The following is an 18,548-nucleotide window of genomic DNA, read 5'->3' on the forward strand; positions in this document are numbered from 1 at the left end:
AAAGGTCCTTAGATTAAGTCTGAAAGTTTTTCAGAGGAGGAAAAAAGTAATAAATTTTATAGCAGTAAGAGCCAAATCCAAGAACAGAATGTATCATCCAGTAATTAGGAAAGGTGTAATAGAAGGAGCCCAAACTGGTGCAACATACATGTTGAGAGAATTAGAAGATGTCAATACAGATTTACTTCCAAATTTTAAGTCAGAAAACGAATTAGAGTCTTAACTGAATACAAATCTTTGTAAAGAAAACACTATTTTTAGCTATTAATGGGTTCATGTGTGGACACTGGAATTTTAAATGCATGTGTTAATGATATAAAGTCATCTAGAAGTCTTTCAGTCACTGGAGTAAGTGAATAAAATAAATTTTCTTCCCATTTGTTCTTTTCCTGCCTGAGTTACTGCTGTTCTCCTTTCTTCTCACCCTAACCATGGGGTGACCTTATCTGGTGGCAGCTTCAGGAAGGTAACACATGATCTGACGCACGAATATGACCCTACTAAGGGGAGGTTTTGTCTCTGGTTGAGTGGCGCTGTCTCTCTGTAGCTTCCTTCATGGATTTTGGCCCAGTGCGGATGTCCTTGTTCAGGGAGTTGGGCTTCTCAGTTTTTATGGGGCTATTGACTTCAGAGTACATCTGCTGTTTAACACTGTCTGAAAATCAATTTCCTGTGTTAGGATATAGAACCAGTTTGCTGCTCCTCAGGTTTGTTATAGTTGGCTGGAGGTCTCTCCAGCCAAACAATAGTGTGATGTTTGAGCACAGAATTATATATTAACCTGAATCTAACCAGGTTGAGAAGTTCTTCTCATAACTACATGTTTTTCAGAAAAGAGTGTACTTGAATACACATGGGATTGCTAGCCCATGCTAGGGCTTCTTCATTCTGTTTTTAGAGCAATTAAAGATAATAACACGTATTGACTGTCCAGGCCTGAAGGGCTTTAGTGTCAAACATTGTTCAAAAACTTGCTAAAATGTCTTTCTACATTTTATATCACAGGCTATTAGGCATTGTGGAAAACATCTTGTTTTTACTGCTTTCAATTGGTCATTCTAGAGAGGAGAAACGGAAGTTAATCAGAAACTGTGATGTGGCTTCAATGAGTCTTGCAAAGGTAACAGCATTGGTATTGAGAGATATCAAGTGACACTGATACAGGAAGTTCAGCTTCCATTTTCATCTGTGTCACTGATGTGCTTTGCCATTTAGCCTTTCTGTGCTTCAGTGTCAAAGTACAGCTTACAATTATTGTGTTGGGATCTTCAGGTAAAAGGCTTTATGCAATTGAAAATGTCGATCTGGTGAAAGCAGTAAATTACACTTGTTAACAGAATGCTTTTGTGTATTTTTTTAAGCTACCCACTTGTTCCTGCTTTGTGATATGAAAATAACTGACCAATAGTTTTTTATTTCATTACATTTATGGCAATAACAGTTTTAGTTCTAATTGTATCAGAATATTTTATAGCCAGATGCTTATGCATAAATACAATATTATTTTATTTTATTTTGACAAAGACTGGTAAAGAATATAAAAACAACTTGAGGAAAAATGTATCTTTCAGCTTAGAGAAGAAAATCTGCTTTTGCTGACTTTCTTGACATTTTGGACTCCACTTGGGAGATGTTTCGTTTCTGTGTGTTGATCATGAAGCAGTTAGCTGAAAACACAAAGTGCTGTATTTGAGGTGAAAGACAGAGACTATGATGAACACACACTGAAAGCAGGGAAAAGGTTAAAGTGGTATTTTGAGCGGTCAGTCTTCTCTAGGAAATACTAAAGCAACAGCTTATTTAAAATATCACCAACTGGATCTTTTTTGACAAGGGTACAAACTTTTTTTTTTCCCCCAGTGAAAAGGGTTGATTTCATTGGAAAAGGTACATCAGTATCGGGAAGATCTGGGAGTCAGAATCAGAGTCTTTTATTTTTGACCTTTGTGTTTTTGGGAGGTTTGTGGAATAATTACTGAGGAGGAAAATTACTGAAACTGCCTATTGCAAGTACATCTGTTGAGAACAAAGTTCTATCCACATCCTTAACACATAAGGCAGCTGCTCAGCGTGCAAGGAATCTACTGTCAAGATGCTCTCAAGTATTCCATTCCATCCAAAATGCTAGCTGCTGAGCTAGCCATTGTGGGAAAATCTATCCTGTGGAGAAACTCTGCTCATTATAATCTCATTATAATACCAAAACACACCTCCATCCCGAAAGATACATGCCTCCATGCTCCCTTGAGCATGCTTTCTGAGTTCTTCTATGTCTATACCTTTAAAATTGCAGTGAGAGAATTTTACACCTATCGATAACAAAGGGATGTATGACTAGAGTCACTCAAGCTCCGTCTTAACACATAAAATAGTAAAAATATCCTAACAATAGGGGAAAGTTAGGGAAGACAACATCACTGGGAAGTCAAGGAGACAGTATTGCAGACTTCTGGGATAGCTGACAGGCTGAAACTATATTTCCCCTCATAGGGATGCCTTCGGGTAAAATTTGCACACTTGGTTATACCAAGTGTTTCCCTGGGAAACTCAGACTTCAAGCTCATATTTGTAATCATATCAGTAGTGCTATATACTCATCCTAGAGTCCATATATACTTGGTACCAAAGTGTGTTTTTCACAACTAAAGTATATTTTATCACTGGCAATCTAAAAGAACCTGTTGCTTTAATAAACCTCATTATCTGTGGATCTGGTTGTGAGAATCTCTCATTGGATGAGCTTGAACTCACAGTGTATATTAAATTACTTGTGGATCTGTGTAAGTGCATAAATTCAATGACCATGGCTCAAACATTCACTATTGGTGAATCTGTAAATGTGTGAATTAAACATAATGCTGTACCGGCTGCTGAGCACAATCGGATCCACTGTGCCAACGTGAGGGCATTTTGGTTTAATTGAGCAACACTCAGAAGCTGACTTCAGCTGCCCTTTTCCCCATGTAACATACTGAGGACAAGCTGGAATGCAAGGGGGTTTGGTTTCTGTCAAATTACTCTTTTAACACCACAAAGTTTTTACACTTTTTTTTTTTTTTTTCCCCTAACTACAACATGAAACCATTTCAAATGAGCTTGTGATTTGTTTTCTTAACCCCCACTATGTATTATTTGGGTGCAAGTCTCCTGCAGAACTTCATCTTTGCAGTCTACTAATGGTTTTGTCTTTCCTTCCATTTGTAAACTTAAGCTTGGTGTAACCTTCTTCTCTCTGAAAAGGATTTGGCTAGTGTTCTTGCAGCTTTGGCCAAAAAGAAACCATTGACCTGCAGCCAAACACATCTTTTATTTCACATGATGAGAGCAATAAAACCAAAAAGAAGAAATATTCATTGGAGAGCACACACTCTTTACTTCCTATGTAACAGTTTGCACTGAACTGCAGAGAATATTGTAACTTATCTCTGGAAAAAGCAAAACACTAGAAATGTAAACGTTCAGTAAACAAAAAAGAAAATAATAACAAGCACAGATACACTTTAAATATTTATGAATTGTGTCTGAAATAATATATTTAGTGGATTGTATGAGTTTCAATCACCTCTAGAGTCATGCATTAAAATAAAATGAAATAGACTGTAGAACTGCTGTAGGACTTCAGGGTCAATTTTTAGCCTAGGTTTCAATCATGAAATTCCATTAGCTTTGTTTCTTTTATTTAAATATTTTTTCTCCCAGAACTTGGTACCTTGCAGTGAACACCGAATTGAAGTCCAGCTGCTCTTATGTCTACTGTGAGACATGAGGTAAATCATATCATTTGGACAGTCCTGTGAACAGCCATGGTTTACTACAAAGGCTTTTCAGTTTAAGATTTTGACTGAGTGAAACTTTTGCTTCTGGTTGCTGTCCCTGAAGTTGTTGTTCTTCTGCTGCTTTGTTTTGACCTGTCTAGGAATATTAAAACTGTTACTTCTACTGTTATCAACTTAAAGCTTAGCTTAAATTTGGTATCAAATTTTGAGAATGCCATTTGCCATCTGCTGAAGCCTTAAGGTGAACATATATTTCTAGCAATAATTCACACAGGAATATTCCCTATTAGCGATCTTCATATGTATAGCTGCATTCCATTCTCCAAATTGGTTTTGAATTTGCTTATAACTGACTCTAGTCACTAGAGCAGAGTGGAAAGATCTGTCTCACTTTCCAGAATTGTCCATTTACTTTTTTTCTTCCTTTTAAACAGGGAAACTCAGAGCCGTATGCTGTACAGTTACTTGTGATCTACTGGTCAAACTCTGCTTGATTAACACTTCTCTCCCCACTGGCAGAGTGCTTTCTCATCAGGGTTACAAAAATGATTGCTTTGTACTCTTAAGCACATACTCTGACATCCCCATTCTTAAATTAATCCAAAAGACAAGAAAAATAGTCAATGAATTCTTCCACATTAGGAAGCTCTGGTGTTTACTCTGAAGTAAAAGAACCTTTACAGAGGGCACTGAGATGCACCTTTAACTGTCCACACAGTGGCTTCTGCAAGAGCCATGTTATTGGGTCATAATGATTAGGACGTGGATTATTATCTGGTTAGTTTGTTTAGATTACTATGATAGTGAATGAAAACGTCTCAGAAAGACAACATATAAGTATCTCTTTTTGTATCTCCCGTTTATAACTGCTAAATAGCAGCTGTGTGAGTGGGGCACTACTATCCTTAAAGGCTTTTGTTCAAAAAAAGGAATCATTGAACAAAGTAGGAGATATAACTACAAATGTAAGAGGTAGAAATATAGGAATAATGATGTATCAGGGCTGACAGTAAAATACATTATATGTCTAGGCAATAGGTGAAATGATGGAAAGGATGAACATAAAAAAAACAAACAAACAACGCACAATTGCAACATAAAACCAGTACCTGACATAACACGTACAAGTAGATAAATTATTCTCATCTGTAGTTTTAGTAACTGTATAGATAGGTTCAGCTGAATTCCTATTTCTTAGAAATGGGACTGCGAATTAGGAGGGTCCCTTATGGGAGAGGGACCTCTCTTAGGAGTGGGACTTGGGAGCCATATTAAATAATTTGTTGATTAATAAAAAGACACAAAAGGAAAGCTGTGCCCAAGACTTCTGAATCCCAACTCCAGCAAAACTACTATTTTGATAGAAAAGAATACAAACTAAGTATGGAAAGCTGTTATGATTACTTCCTTCTTCATAACCATCATGAAGATAGGAGTTTCAATTTCTGAAGCAGTAATTGTCATGGAAGCTATATAATTCTATCACCAATCTATTCTACCTTTGATAGAAAAATGCCCGACAGTATTTTCAGGAAATGCCATTTTGACATGTAGATGTGCCAAGGTGATCATAGAACACTTTGGGTTGGAAGGGACCTTCAAAGGTCATCTAGTCCAACTGCCTGCAATGAGCAAGGACTTCTTCATCTAGATCATGTTGCTCAAAGCCCTGTCCAGCTTGGCCTTGAATGCTTCCAGGGATGAGGCATCTACCAGCTCTCTAGGCAATCCGCTCCAGTATTTTACCAACCTCACTGTAAAAAATTTCCTCTTCATGTGTAGCCTGGATCTCCCCTCCTTTAGTTAGTCTTCCCTGAGATTCAGCTTTAAACCACTGCTGTCCTTCAAGGTTCTGATTTTCATGAAAATTTTAAAAATTTTGCACTTGTTAGCAATTGTATAGGGTTGGATATAGTTGTTTTCTAATGGCACTGTATTCTATGTTCCCATCCCGGTTTTCACCATGAAGATATTGCATAGTATGTGGGAGGCAGCTGAATGCTGAAGAACCTAATATAGGAACACTTCACATGTAAAAGAAGGATTATTCTGAACAGCCCTCTTGACCTGAGTAGAAAAAGTGAGGCATAACGGGATGTTTTGGCCCTGTTGCCTCCTGGAAACTTATTAATAAAATCAAAAACATTTTACCTTTAGTGAAGTAAGAAACTCCCATTAACTCAGAAAAGGTGAGGATTGTAAGTTAAATATCTTAGAGATTCCAGTGGATGAAAAAACTTAGACATAGGCTAATTGTTCACACTGTTTAATAAATTTGGTATATTATGCTCTAAAAATTCTATAACAAGTTTGGTTTTATTCAGTAGGTTTTGGAAGAGGTGTTCACATTTTACGGCTGTGTCTTACCAGCAGATTAGAGCAAGAAGTATCACACAGGCAAGACCATAAGGCATGTTGTGTTTTATTCAGACAATATAAGGATAGCAGTTTAAACATCTATTTGAACTGCCTCTGGTAAGTCTGTAAAATGTCATATCAAGCATCTTTAAAGCAAAGAAAGTTACAAGATACTACATATCTGCAAGAAAATATTATCTTCCTGGATAGAAAGTCTAGGAAGAAGTCAGCTGAAGAAATTTATTATGTAGTAAGATGCTCATAGTGTGTGAGTTATGCAAACTCTTCAGAAATTGCAACAGAAAAAAAAAACCTTAAGTACATGAAGACATAGATCAATTGTTCAATGATTTTTGATGGGGAGCAAGCTAGTATAAGAAAATGATACGTAAGTGACCTTGATTCTCTTCCTGTCCTTTGTCCCAGACCTCCTATTCCCTGCAGAAGAATGTTCTGTGGCTCTTCTGAAATACTTAGTATTCAGAAGAGGTTAACAAAGTCTTGTCTCCAGACTTCGGCCTTGTACTTCCCTGGAGATGCACTGTGTCTTCTGTGTTATATGGCAGCGGGTAGATGACACAGCCAAGTAATCTCTTGCCTACACCATGCTGCAGTCAAGTTTTTTGTCCCTGAACAGTATTCTCATGCTTCTGTGCCAGAGGGCACCATGCATATTTGAAATTCCAGAATGTGAGAGAGATGGGATAATATGTAGAGGGAGCCATTTATCACAAAGAAGGAGACAGCAGTTGGCCAGTGTTCTCGTTCCATATATTCTCCTGTTATTTGCTTCTCAATGAGATCTAAATACTAATGGGCCAAATGCCTCCTGAAACCCATCTCGTCTTTTTTGGGGGAGGATGGAAATAATTTACTGAATGACTATTCAGTTAATATACCTTAGAAGAATGGTTTGACTTTTTTTCCTCTTTTGCAACAAAACTCCCACTGTGTCCTTGTTTGTAACTTCTTTTGAACTCTTTGCTGTTCAGTAATTTCGAGGTAGAATTATGTTATGAAAATGTCTTAATGGAAGTGACACAGTTTATTTTTTTTGCACTTCTTAAATAGCCTGTGAGAAAATCAATGGGGATTGAACTAGCACTTCAGGAAAGGAGAGTAAAAAGAGGGACAAAATGTAGGTGGCAATGGTTTTCTCTCGCAGTACTTTTTTACTAGGAAAGAATGCTAAACATTGCACATGCATTTTATTTGCTACTGCTCAGTAGTAGGGAATAGTAGCAGGGTCAGCCATTTTGGAAAACAAAGAGGAAAACTATTTTTAAAAGTCTGTTTTAGAAGTAGAGAGGTAATTGTTCTTAAAAGTGGTTTTAGTATTTCTTTTCCAATGTCTTTTTTTTTTTTTTTTTTTTAAGTATAGCAGACATGGAGAAGGAGAACAAATATATAAGAGAGGTTTCTATTTTATTTTGGATAGAAATGGGACTTTCTTTTGAAACTATATTAGTTCAAACTTAATTGTATTTTTAATAGCAACAAACTTTTCACAAAAAATTAATTAATTTTGTTAGACCTCTCTGAATTGATTGTATAGGATTGCGTTCTGACAGTTCACATGTTACATATGACAAGATAAACTCCTAAACCAATTGGTAATTTGCATCTTCAAAAAACTGTTTTCCATTAACACCTTCAGGATTCATGACTGATGTGTCTGGGTTCCTACCTTCACTCTCTTATACTGCACACAAAAAACCATTCGGATTTGTAAGCTTCAAACTTTTAACAGGAGTTGTCCTGATATTAACCCTTTTCAGGAAATCTGTATGTTATATTTAGCAAGACTCCAAAGACTTGGACCTAAGTATAGGTAGTGGAATGAGAGCTTGGTAGAAAATTTGAGCTTCAATAGCTCAAATTTTGGAATAAACTAGTAAATTTATTAATTTTTGGTAGTGTGGTTTCTAACACAAAATTTATCCCTCACTGCCACCATGTGACTTGATACAGAAAGGCATGTGCTCCAAATAACCACAAAATCATTTTAGTTGGAGAAGACTTTTAAGATCATCAAGTCAAATCATTAACCTAACAGCATCAATTACACCTCTAAACTATGTCCCTAAGAACATCATCCATGCACCTTTCAAACACCTCCAGGGATGATGACTCCACCGCTTCCCTGGGCAGCCTGTTCTAACACCTGACAAAGTTTTCTGTGAAGAAGTTTCTCGTAACATCCAGTCTAAACCTCCACCGGTGCAACTTCTGGTCATTTCCTCTCATTGTATCTCTTGCTACTTGGGAGAAGAGGTTATTCCTTTCCCTCCCCTTCTCTTCCCCTTCCCTTTCTCTTCTCCCTCCCCTTCTCCTCCCCTGCCCTCCCTCCCCCCCCCCAACTTTCTTCCTCCCTCCCTTCCTCAAAACCAAAACACAATAACAAGAAAAAAACCCACAAACAAATAAACAAACCCCCAAACCAAAACCAAAACATAACAACAATACCCCAAAACAAACAAAACCCAACAAATGTAGGTGAAAGAATGGGCCAAAACTTGGTTGTGTCTGTAGTTCTGTTTTTCAAGTAGAAGTTGGAGTTCAATGGACTTAAACCACAGTAGTGTTCAGTAGAGGAAACTTCTACCTGTATGTTAATGTCACTGTACAGCATTATAAAAAAATACTGCAGAAAATTTATCAGTCATTGTATGTTATTTTTTAAGTAATTACCCCAGTCACTCCCTCCTATGAAAACACATTCTACCTCATCTGACAAGGTCAGCATCCTTGTATAATATGTGCTTTGAGGAGAAGGAATTTAAGAATGTATATCTGACCAATGTAAAATGTTTGTCAAGTAAACAGTACAATTATAACATTCAATCAATATTTATTTCAGTACATTTTGCATACTTTTTCCTACACCAAATTTCTTTCCTCTTCTCTTGCCACAATTCTTCAACTGAAGCCAATAGGTTATGTGCATACAGGGCAAAGGCTGAATAAGTAATCATGGCTTCAGATGAAATTAGTTTCTGTACAATGGTATTTTGGTATATTTTAATCACAGAGATGATTCTTCTTCACTCTATGCCCATCTGATGCTCAACAACCTGTAAGCCTATTCTAGATACATATTAAGCCAATTTCTCTTCTAGACTTTTCTGCTAGGGAGTTTAAGAAAATTTAGAACTATCATTCTTACTTTGGTTGAATGCTTGTCTTTGTTTTTATCTAACAATAATACAGTTTAAATTTATTTTAGACAAAATACATCTAAATTAGTTATAAAATTCACTTTCACCAGATGAAAATGTTATGGGCACTGTACACTATCAATCTAGTTATAATTTATAAAGAGATTTTCTTTCTTTTAATCTTCATTATTGACTTAAAATTCAGATCTTTCCTCACTGAAAGAGCTTCTAATCTTCATTTAGGTGGTGGAATGACAGTGGTTACAGCTACATGTGACAGTTCACATGTACCTGTTTTTAGGTTAAAACATAAAAGTTTTGTATACTTTTCAGAATAGAAGAAATGGAAGAGTTCCAATAACATTTTCTGGTGATTTTACTTAAGCCTGAGTCTTAACAGTAAGCCTGAGAGATCTCTACTCATCTCAAAGTGTAAGGAAATTGCCAGCTTTCAATGCAATCAATGCAGTCTAGTAAGAAAATCCGTATGTTTACTATGGTAATTTGTCCTATTCCCTTTTGTGAAAACCCCTTCTATCTGCTGAAACAGAGAAATACCCATGTATAGGGTCTCTTGCAAGCAGGAGGTAAATGAGTATATAAATGCAACTTTTTTTTCTTCCTTATTAGTTCTTGTTCTGTTATGACAGCATCTGCCCTGTTGACTAGCTCCACCCATGCACACTCTCTGCAGGGAAAAGAAGTGGTATGAACCTTTTCATCTACCTAATGACCCCTGTTTTAATGAACATTCAGACAGATTCTGAAAATACTTGATCTACAGCTGTGCTGTCCAAAATTCTGCTGTGGGGATTTTGGTTCACTTGTATACTTACCATGAACTACTTCAGTAGATGGACCTAAGGTAATACCTTTCAAAAATAATCTCTATGGATCTTTTTTGTAGATTAATTTTTGTTTTAAATTTAAAGAAAATACACGTTTCCAGTGAAAAGAAACATCCTAGGCAGCAGTAGAAACTTTACCTTATTTCTAGCTGCCGTTTATTGTAATGGCCACAAAACCTAATTTTGGTGAAATAATAGTATTACCAAGGCATATTTTGGTTACATGTTATATAGCCTATCACTGCTAGAAGTTCAATATACTTGTTTTGTAATTTATATAGCAAGCCACTGGCCTTGGTTTGCTCTGAAGCAGTTGGTGATGTACAGTACTTTTACTTCCTGATGCCAATCATTACCAGGTACCTTTATTTCACCAGTTATTTCAGCAATTTTCTTGTAGGCATGCTGTTTATTGGTCCCACAGTGTGGGTGCTTAGCAACATCTACTGAGTCAAATTAGTTTTTCTATCATTGCTACTGTATTACCTATAGAATGAAGCCAATGGTAGGTCAGAACTTTGAATATTGCTACTACAATATAATCTGCAATTGTTTTGCCTTTTCAATAACATACGTATAGGCAACTGGAGCCTTTAGTATTAGGAGTTTCTGAAGACAATGAATTTCATAACCCTACTACCTGCTACATGAGAAATAATGTATTTGTGTTTCATTTATTGTCCTGAGATTTTGTGGTGGAAGGGGCTGATAAGCAGCTGAGCTCTCTGCTCTGTACATGACATTTGTCATTGTTCCCATTGCTCTTCTTTGAGTGCTTTCCAGGTGTGGGTGGAGCAAGGATTTATACTGAAAAAGTGACATTCTCTGTCTTGTTTGTCTTGCAATATGACTTTTTTTAATCACTACTGGCACTACACTGATGTTTTCATACCAAAAAGGTCTCATTCTTGAACAGTAATGGTCAGCTCCAGGCCATTGTTCTGTATGTGAAATGAGAACTGGGTGGAGCAGTGTTCTTTCATATTTTGCTTTATGCCAATCTAAACTGAATCCATATTTCCCCTTTACCAAAATAAGAACAAGGTCAAAATTGACTATGAAACAAACCATTCAGTATATTGGAGACTTGGGGAAAAAACAAAACAAAACAAAATTTAACAAAACAAAACAAAAAACACACACACAAAACTCCCAATGAAACAAAAACCCCACAGACAAACAAAACAAAACAGAGTAGTACTGGACCTTCAGCCTTTCTAGCAAACAGTCCATGGACATAACTGTAGAAGCGCTTACACAGATGTGAAACATCTAAGAGATCTGAGGGCAGAAAATCAGGATCTAAAGGTTCTATATCTTAATTCCAGACTGTGCAGAGGAAATAACCTCTGAGATTTACCATAAAGATGTTTACAGTGGGTATTCTTTGAGGTCTGCTTGCTAATAAATACTGTTTCTGTAACTACAGTGTCTTATTGTTAGCTATATTCTGATAACAAATTTGAAACAAATTTCTTAAGGTTTTTTATAAAGGAAGTTGGTGTCCCCTGTGAAGGTTGCGTGTGAAAGGGATCAACCCAATTGTGAAAAGAATGACAACAGATTCAGTCTGACTTAATCTGAAATATATTCAAGACATGAATGGTAACTGTAAAGAGGGCTGTCCTGGTTTCAGCTGGGATAAAGTTAGTTTTCTTCCTAGCAGCTGATATAATGCTGTGTTTCTGATTTAGTATGAAAAGAATGTTGATAATACACTGACGTTTTGGATGTTGCCAAGTAATGCTCATACCAAGTCAAGGCATTTTCAGTGAAAAGGCTGCAGGTGCACAAGAAGCTGGGAGAGGTCACAGCGAGAACAGCCGACCAAAACTGGCCAAAGGAATATTTGATACCTTATAATGTCACACTCAGTATATAAAGCTGCAAAAAGAAAAAGGGATACATTTGGACCTATGGCATTTGTCTTCCCAGATAACCATAATGCATGATGGAGCTCGACTTTCCTGGAGATGACTGAACACCTGCCTGCTGATGGAAGTAGTGAATGAATTCCTTGTTTTGCTTTCCTTGTGTGCACGTGTTTTACTTTATTAAACTGTCTTTATCTCAACTCATCAGTTTTCTCACTTTTACTCTTCTGATTCTCTCCTGAATCCCACTGGGGTGGGGAGTGAGCATGTGGGTGTGTGCTGTTTAGTTATCAGCTGGGGCTGGGGCTAGACCGTGACAAAGGCAAGACTTTATTACCTAGCACACTTGAACATTATACTACAGATCGAAAGTCAGTGTTGTTATTCGTTCTCTGATCAGGAAATACAGATGCATGAAGGTGTGCAAGAAATAGTATATTGTGGCTCTGACTGACACTTGAACATTTCAGGCTGTACTCTTGCTCCCACAGTTAAGTGAATTTTCCATTGTCAACTGGCACGTACCAGATGAAAAGGTTTAGTTAGAGGGCTATGCTCATTATAAAACAAGCAATTAATACAAAAGGAAAAGTCTAAGTATACGCAAACAAGTACTGTAATCCTGAGTAATCCCATATTGTGCCACTATATAGTGTCACTGTCGGTGACAGGTGCTGTAAGTCAGAATATTGATGAATAACAAAAGTAGTGCAGAAAAAGAATGAGCAGACTTGTCAATGAAAGGCAAGAGGAGAGAGAATAGGTCTGAAGGGAAATCCATATAGACTGAACAGTCTTTGTGATACTCTTCTTATCAAAAAGGAGAAATGGGTTATGACCAAATATAATCATTTTGTTTTGGAGAAAAAATCTATTTCCAGAGAATGGGAAGTGAAATGTTTAGGTCACCACTAACTAAGGTATTATTTATGAAACTGTGACACATAGTCTTTATTCAGCAGTGCAGCACCATGCTGTGCAAAGAAATTTAAACACATGAACACTGAACACAGCAGAAAGAGGCTTACAGGAAACTGATTGAACTCTAATAGCTTTCCACTGTTAGTTAGTGGCACTGTCTGCTTATATGAACGACGACAGAGACTGACCAGTGAATAATGCTCATGTCAGCTAGACAGCACTTAACGATTCTATTAATATACGTGGGGTAGTATTATCTGCTTAAGTATTTAAAGCCCACTAATTAGTTGATTCACTGAATCCCATAACTAGAATGGACAGTCTATTGATTCCATTTGGGAGGTGACAACAGTGGAAGGACAGCAATTTTATTCTGTGAACCAAGTCATTTGCAGGCTGCTGAAATGGCATACTAAGACCTGCCATTATAAATCTGTTTGTACATAAGAAACAGGTAGTAGTCAGTAGCACAACAATACAAATATGAGGACTCATATGCTAAAACCAAACAATGTCAGCTGAAAGGTCAGCAATAAGCTGTGTGATTTGTCTCCCTGTGAAAGGCAGTTGCAGTAATTTCTCCTGACATACATCACTTCTCACAATGTTCAAAGCAAAGTATCTTTCTGTTCTTACACTGAAAGAATTAAGCGGTTTGACTGGAAGGCTGTCTAGTCAGGTTGCCTTACATACCCTTCTTCTGGTCCTAGCTATGCTACTGTAATTTCCCTTTTGTAATAACTGCAGTCACTGAGAATGTGCCTTTCCTGGGCTTTCAGTAATAAGAAATGCCTGTGCTCAGTTCTTGGTATGGACAGATTTGTCTTGGTAGCTCAGAAGCTCTCTAATATTCTGTTCCACTGTCAGTTGCCCAATTATTCCAACTCTGCTGATCATCTCCTTTTTCCCTAAGCATCACGCATCAGAATTTAGCAGACACATAAATAAGCAACTCTTACTTCTAAACAAGTATCTTGATTTGATACTTGCGATTATTTTATCCAGTGAAATATAAATGGTGAAAACCTATAGTGAATGGAAGAAAGAACAGTCTTGATGTTACTCTAAGTACTTTTTTTTTTTTTCCTATTTATAAAAATGTAGATCTGGTGAAAAGTTAAAGAATACCAGGGATTTTGGACTCACATCCCAGATAAGGAACTGGTTCTTTTCAATCATTATTGCACAGATACATAAAGTATTTTGATTGATGTTGTTTTATTTAGCTTTGAAGCTTAGAAGTTTTGAAATTTTCCTAAAGTATCAGATTGGAAATATTATTGCTTTTTCTACTTTCTGCACCATTGTAATATACTGTGTTTTTATTTCTTACAGAATTTCCTAGATGCTAGTATGCCATCTGTTTTGTGAAATTTTAGTCATCAAGCATTAAGATTTATTTTCAGCACCTTCCTCACCACCTTTTCTGGATATCGCTGACTTGCAGTGCTGAGATGTAGCATATCATCCCTTCCACAGAACCACATGCCAAGTGCAGCTAGTTGAACAGCAAGGTGTTACACGTATCAGCTGCAATGGCTGTTCTGAGGCCTGGAGGTATGCTTACAGTGTGTCTACACTCCTTAATAAAGCAGCATTTTCTCATGACACATGGAAGCAGAGTCAGGCCATTTTATATAGCCTGTGTCTTCTACAGGGTTGTATGTGGTGTTTTTGTAGGTCTGGGCTATGACAGTTATTTCCAGTGACCGTTTCTTTCAGTTTAAAGTGGCTGAATTAATATGAGGGTTTTTTTGGTATCCTATAGAAGTCATGTTGGCCTAGCAATGAAATGAAGGTTGTGTTGTGTGCCTTCAGCTGCAAAATGAGGGATGACAAAAATGTCTGAAGATACAGAGCCTGTTGATAGACAGCCTGAGAGATCTGCAGGAGGGAAGAAGGAGCAGCTATGGCTACTGCAGTTTTATTGATGCTGCTCTCCAGGAATGATCTTCTTGTGGATGCCATCTCCCAAAGCATGGCTGGACTTCATGTCAGAGAGATTTGTAGTATTTTTATTTAGCAATATATAATAGATGTAGCCTCAGTAGGTTCTGCACTTGCAAGTCCCTTATATCATGCCCAGTCATATAATAATGTTATGTAATGCATGGCCATTTTTATCATGAGGGAAGAGTCATTGAAGAAAATTCAAATAGGCTGTTGTCTGTAGAACTTGACGAGATTTCATGATCACATGCCAGATTACATCAAGGAATTTTTGATGGCAGAAAAGTGAGTGCAGTAAGTAACAATATAAATGACCAAAAAATCTCCCGTAACAGTAGCAGCTTGACTGAGAGACTCACATTGTGCTGGTAAGACTACCCATAATAACAATACAAGTGGTGATGAAAGTATCCATCACATTTTAATATAAATCATCAGTAATAAAGTAATTAATGTAGTACTAATTTTTTTCTTATGTTATTAGGATCGTTGTTACGATTTTTGTGACAAAATTCTGTGAAACTTTCCTCACAAAGACTTTTCTTGCTACTTGAAGTTAATTGCAGCTTTACTGTATCACAGAAATAAATGTACCTCTGTCTACTTGAAGTATAGCTGAATTTCCCAAGGTCTACATTCCTCCACAGTACCTATCACAGCTTGCTTGGTCTGGAGGATTAAAGAGCCATTTTCTACACTAGGCATGGCTGAAATTTTTGATTACATTGTTCTTGCGGGGTTTACTATTTAAAGCTTTAAATATATTTTGTGGTGCTTCAGTGTAAAGATGAAACAACTATATTTTTAGAAATTAAGGATTATAAAATTAAGACTGTTCACCTCAAGATAATTCACATGACAAATTTAAAGAGGAAATTCTGCTTTCTGATGCATTCATACAAGTTGGTAGAGTTGCTCTGCATTTACACAGTTCTGCTATAATACCAAGTATTATTTTGCTGTACATGCAACTACAGATGATCTCAAACTAGCGCTTCAGGACTAACAACCCTCAGATCTATGGTAAAGGCCAATTAAGTTTCTTACTGTACAGATGTTTATACTTAAATTTGGAATGGCATGTGGATTTGAAGTTTGTAAATTTAAAATTTTTGATAATTTTGCAATCAAAAGCATGTATTTTGCAAATTAAAGTGAGAGGCAGGAATAAAGTGCTCCAAGCTAACTGCTTCTCTTCTATGAACATGGTCAAAGTTAAAATACTCGTAATATTGTGTATACATAAAATATGAAAATACTATTTTACTGTCACTTCCAGACGGAAATGAAAATGGAGTATGTGAAATTTCCCTGCTACTCTCTTCAGCTCACTTCATACTGTTGCAATGCCTCCCTGCTATCTCTCTGCAAATCCCTAGTTTTCATATACTATCTAGCTATGAACATTTTTAAAACATCTAAAAAAAGGTTTTTCAACCTACATACACACTGCTGAAAGCACTCTAATCAGATTTATTATGTATCTTACAGTATGTAAAAAGATGAAAAGTATTAGCAATGAAATTCAGTTTTCTTACAATGTGGTTAAGGAGGTTCATATTCAGAAAATAATTTAATCTTGTGTGTGTGCTGTGATTGCGTTATGTATCTTAAAATACCTAGAATTTTTTTTTCTTCTGCTTATTCATGATGGGCCAGGTCCTAGAAAAGTGCCAAATATTTGAAACTCACATGGAAGACTGGTAATTGGGACCTCTAAGGACTTGGCCTTGAATTAATCTGACAGACATTGAGACAATGGATGCCAAAATGTTTGCACTCCAGAATGTAACATCTACCACATTATTCATTAAAACAGGTTTTTTAAAAGAATGCATATTTCAAATTACATGAATGAAATTTGCTGCAGAACAACTCCACTTCTCATGTATTTCACTTTTTCTCTGACTAATTATATTGATGAAAAGACAGTCTTATACTTTGAACATTATGTAGGAAAATACTAATGTTCCAAACTTCTCACTAGGTTAGTATGAATTAGTTAAGGTAAAATATGAAACACAATGTCACACTTTCTCTAAGCTAGTCAAACCATAACTTCTGCTTAGCCTTGAATAACAGAATCCATAACTTGACGTTCTCCTCAACATTTTTGACCTTGAATGGATTTCAGTACATCACCTGTGGGAGATGCACACTATAGGGATTCTATTACATACAAAAAAGTCTGGAAAACCTTTTTTATGAATTAAAGGAAGTACACTTAGGCTTTTGTGTCTGATCAATTGTATCTCCACACTTAGCTACTTCAGGAAATTTTGATGAAAGCTGGGAATAGATCCATGACCTGCCATCTCCCCTTGTAGGGCAAAGGCTGTAGCACTGTCAAGATTTCCATACGGGCAACAAATAACAGAATGCTAGATTTCTGTGAGATAGCTTCGTATGTCTCCTAATGCAGAAATGATAAACATAATTGCTTTTCTTCCTGTGTGTGCTACCAGGGTGATATATTCACTTTCTCCCAAGAAAAGGGCTTACTAGCCCTCTCCATCCCACTGTCATAATTTTTATATTATTTTGATTCATCTGACCTCAGTGATTTTATTTAAGATTTTCTCTTGATGGAGTAAAGTAACAGCAACATCTTCATCTCTCCTGTCAAACTCTACGAAGTTTATGGAAGATGTAAAAACAAAGAATGGAGACTATGCCTTTGGCAGGGGTGCACAAGAAGCTGAGAGGAGCTACATCTGGACAGCTGACTCCAGCTGACCAAAGGGATGTGCCATACCATATGGCATCATGCTCAGCAACACGAGTCATGGGGAAAAAAGGTGAATGGGGAACTCTCAGAGTTACCAAGTGTATCTTTCCATGTGTGATGAAGCCCTGCTCTCCAGGAAGTGTCTAGACACCTGCCCGCTGATAGGAAGGGGCAAATGAATTCCTTATTTTACTTTGCTTGTGCATGCAGCTTTTTCTTTACCTTTTAAACTGTCTTTATCTAAACACATGAATTTTTGCAGTCTTACGCCTCTGAGTATCCCCCATCCCATTGGCTGGGAGCAAGCACGGTGCTCTGTGAGGCGTAGCTGCTGGTTGGGGTTAAACCAAAGCAGATCTTTTTGGTGCCCAACACGGGGCTTGAAGGTTTCAAGATAAAGGCAGACTTGACTGGATTGTGCTAGACTGAAATTATAGCTGTTATAGCTGTTTAGCTACTGATTGACAGGCTCCTGGGCCTTGCTTGCCCATGGTAATCCTCAGCAGCTACATGTAAAGGCACTGTCAGACTTAGATGCTGTAGAATTATGAAGTTCCCCTGGACTGATGAAACTCCAAACATAGCCAAAGCAGGGGAAGCTATGGTGCTATTTAGATGCATCGGATTCATGCTACTCTACGTAGTTTCAAGGTTACAAGATATGCAAAACTCTAAAGCAAGCTGGTAAGAATGAAAACGTGCAAACCTCTGATTATTAAACAAGGCTAACAGAAGAAGAAATCATCATTGCTTTTGCAGTTTTCTATTGCCAGTGGGGGGCTTTCCTGTGACTTCCATTCCATTGGCTAGATGATACTGTCATCTATGGTGAGGCCACGTTGTTTTTCTCATGGATCACTATCAAGAGCTGTAGCCTTGTAAACGGAGCCTGTCTTCTTTATGGGGAAAAAAGGCACAGACTAAATGTGAAATAG

Source organism: Nesoenas mayeri (genome assembly GCF_963082525.1).
Source record: "Nesoenas mayeri genome assembly, chromosome: Z".
Classification (NCBI taxonomy): domain Eukaryota; kingdom Metazoa; phylum Chordata; class Aves; order Columbiformes; family Columbidae; genus Nesoenas; species Nesoenas mayeri.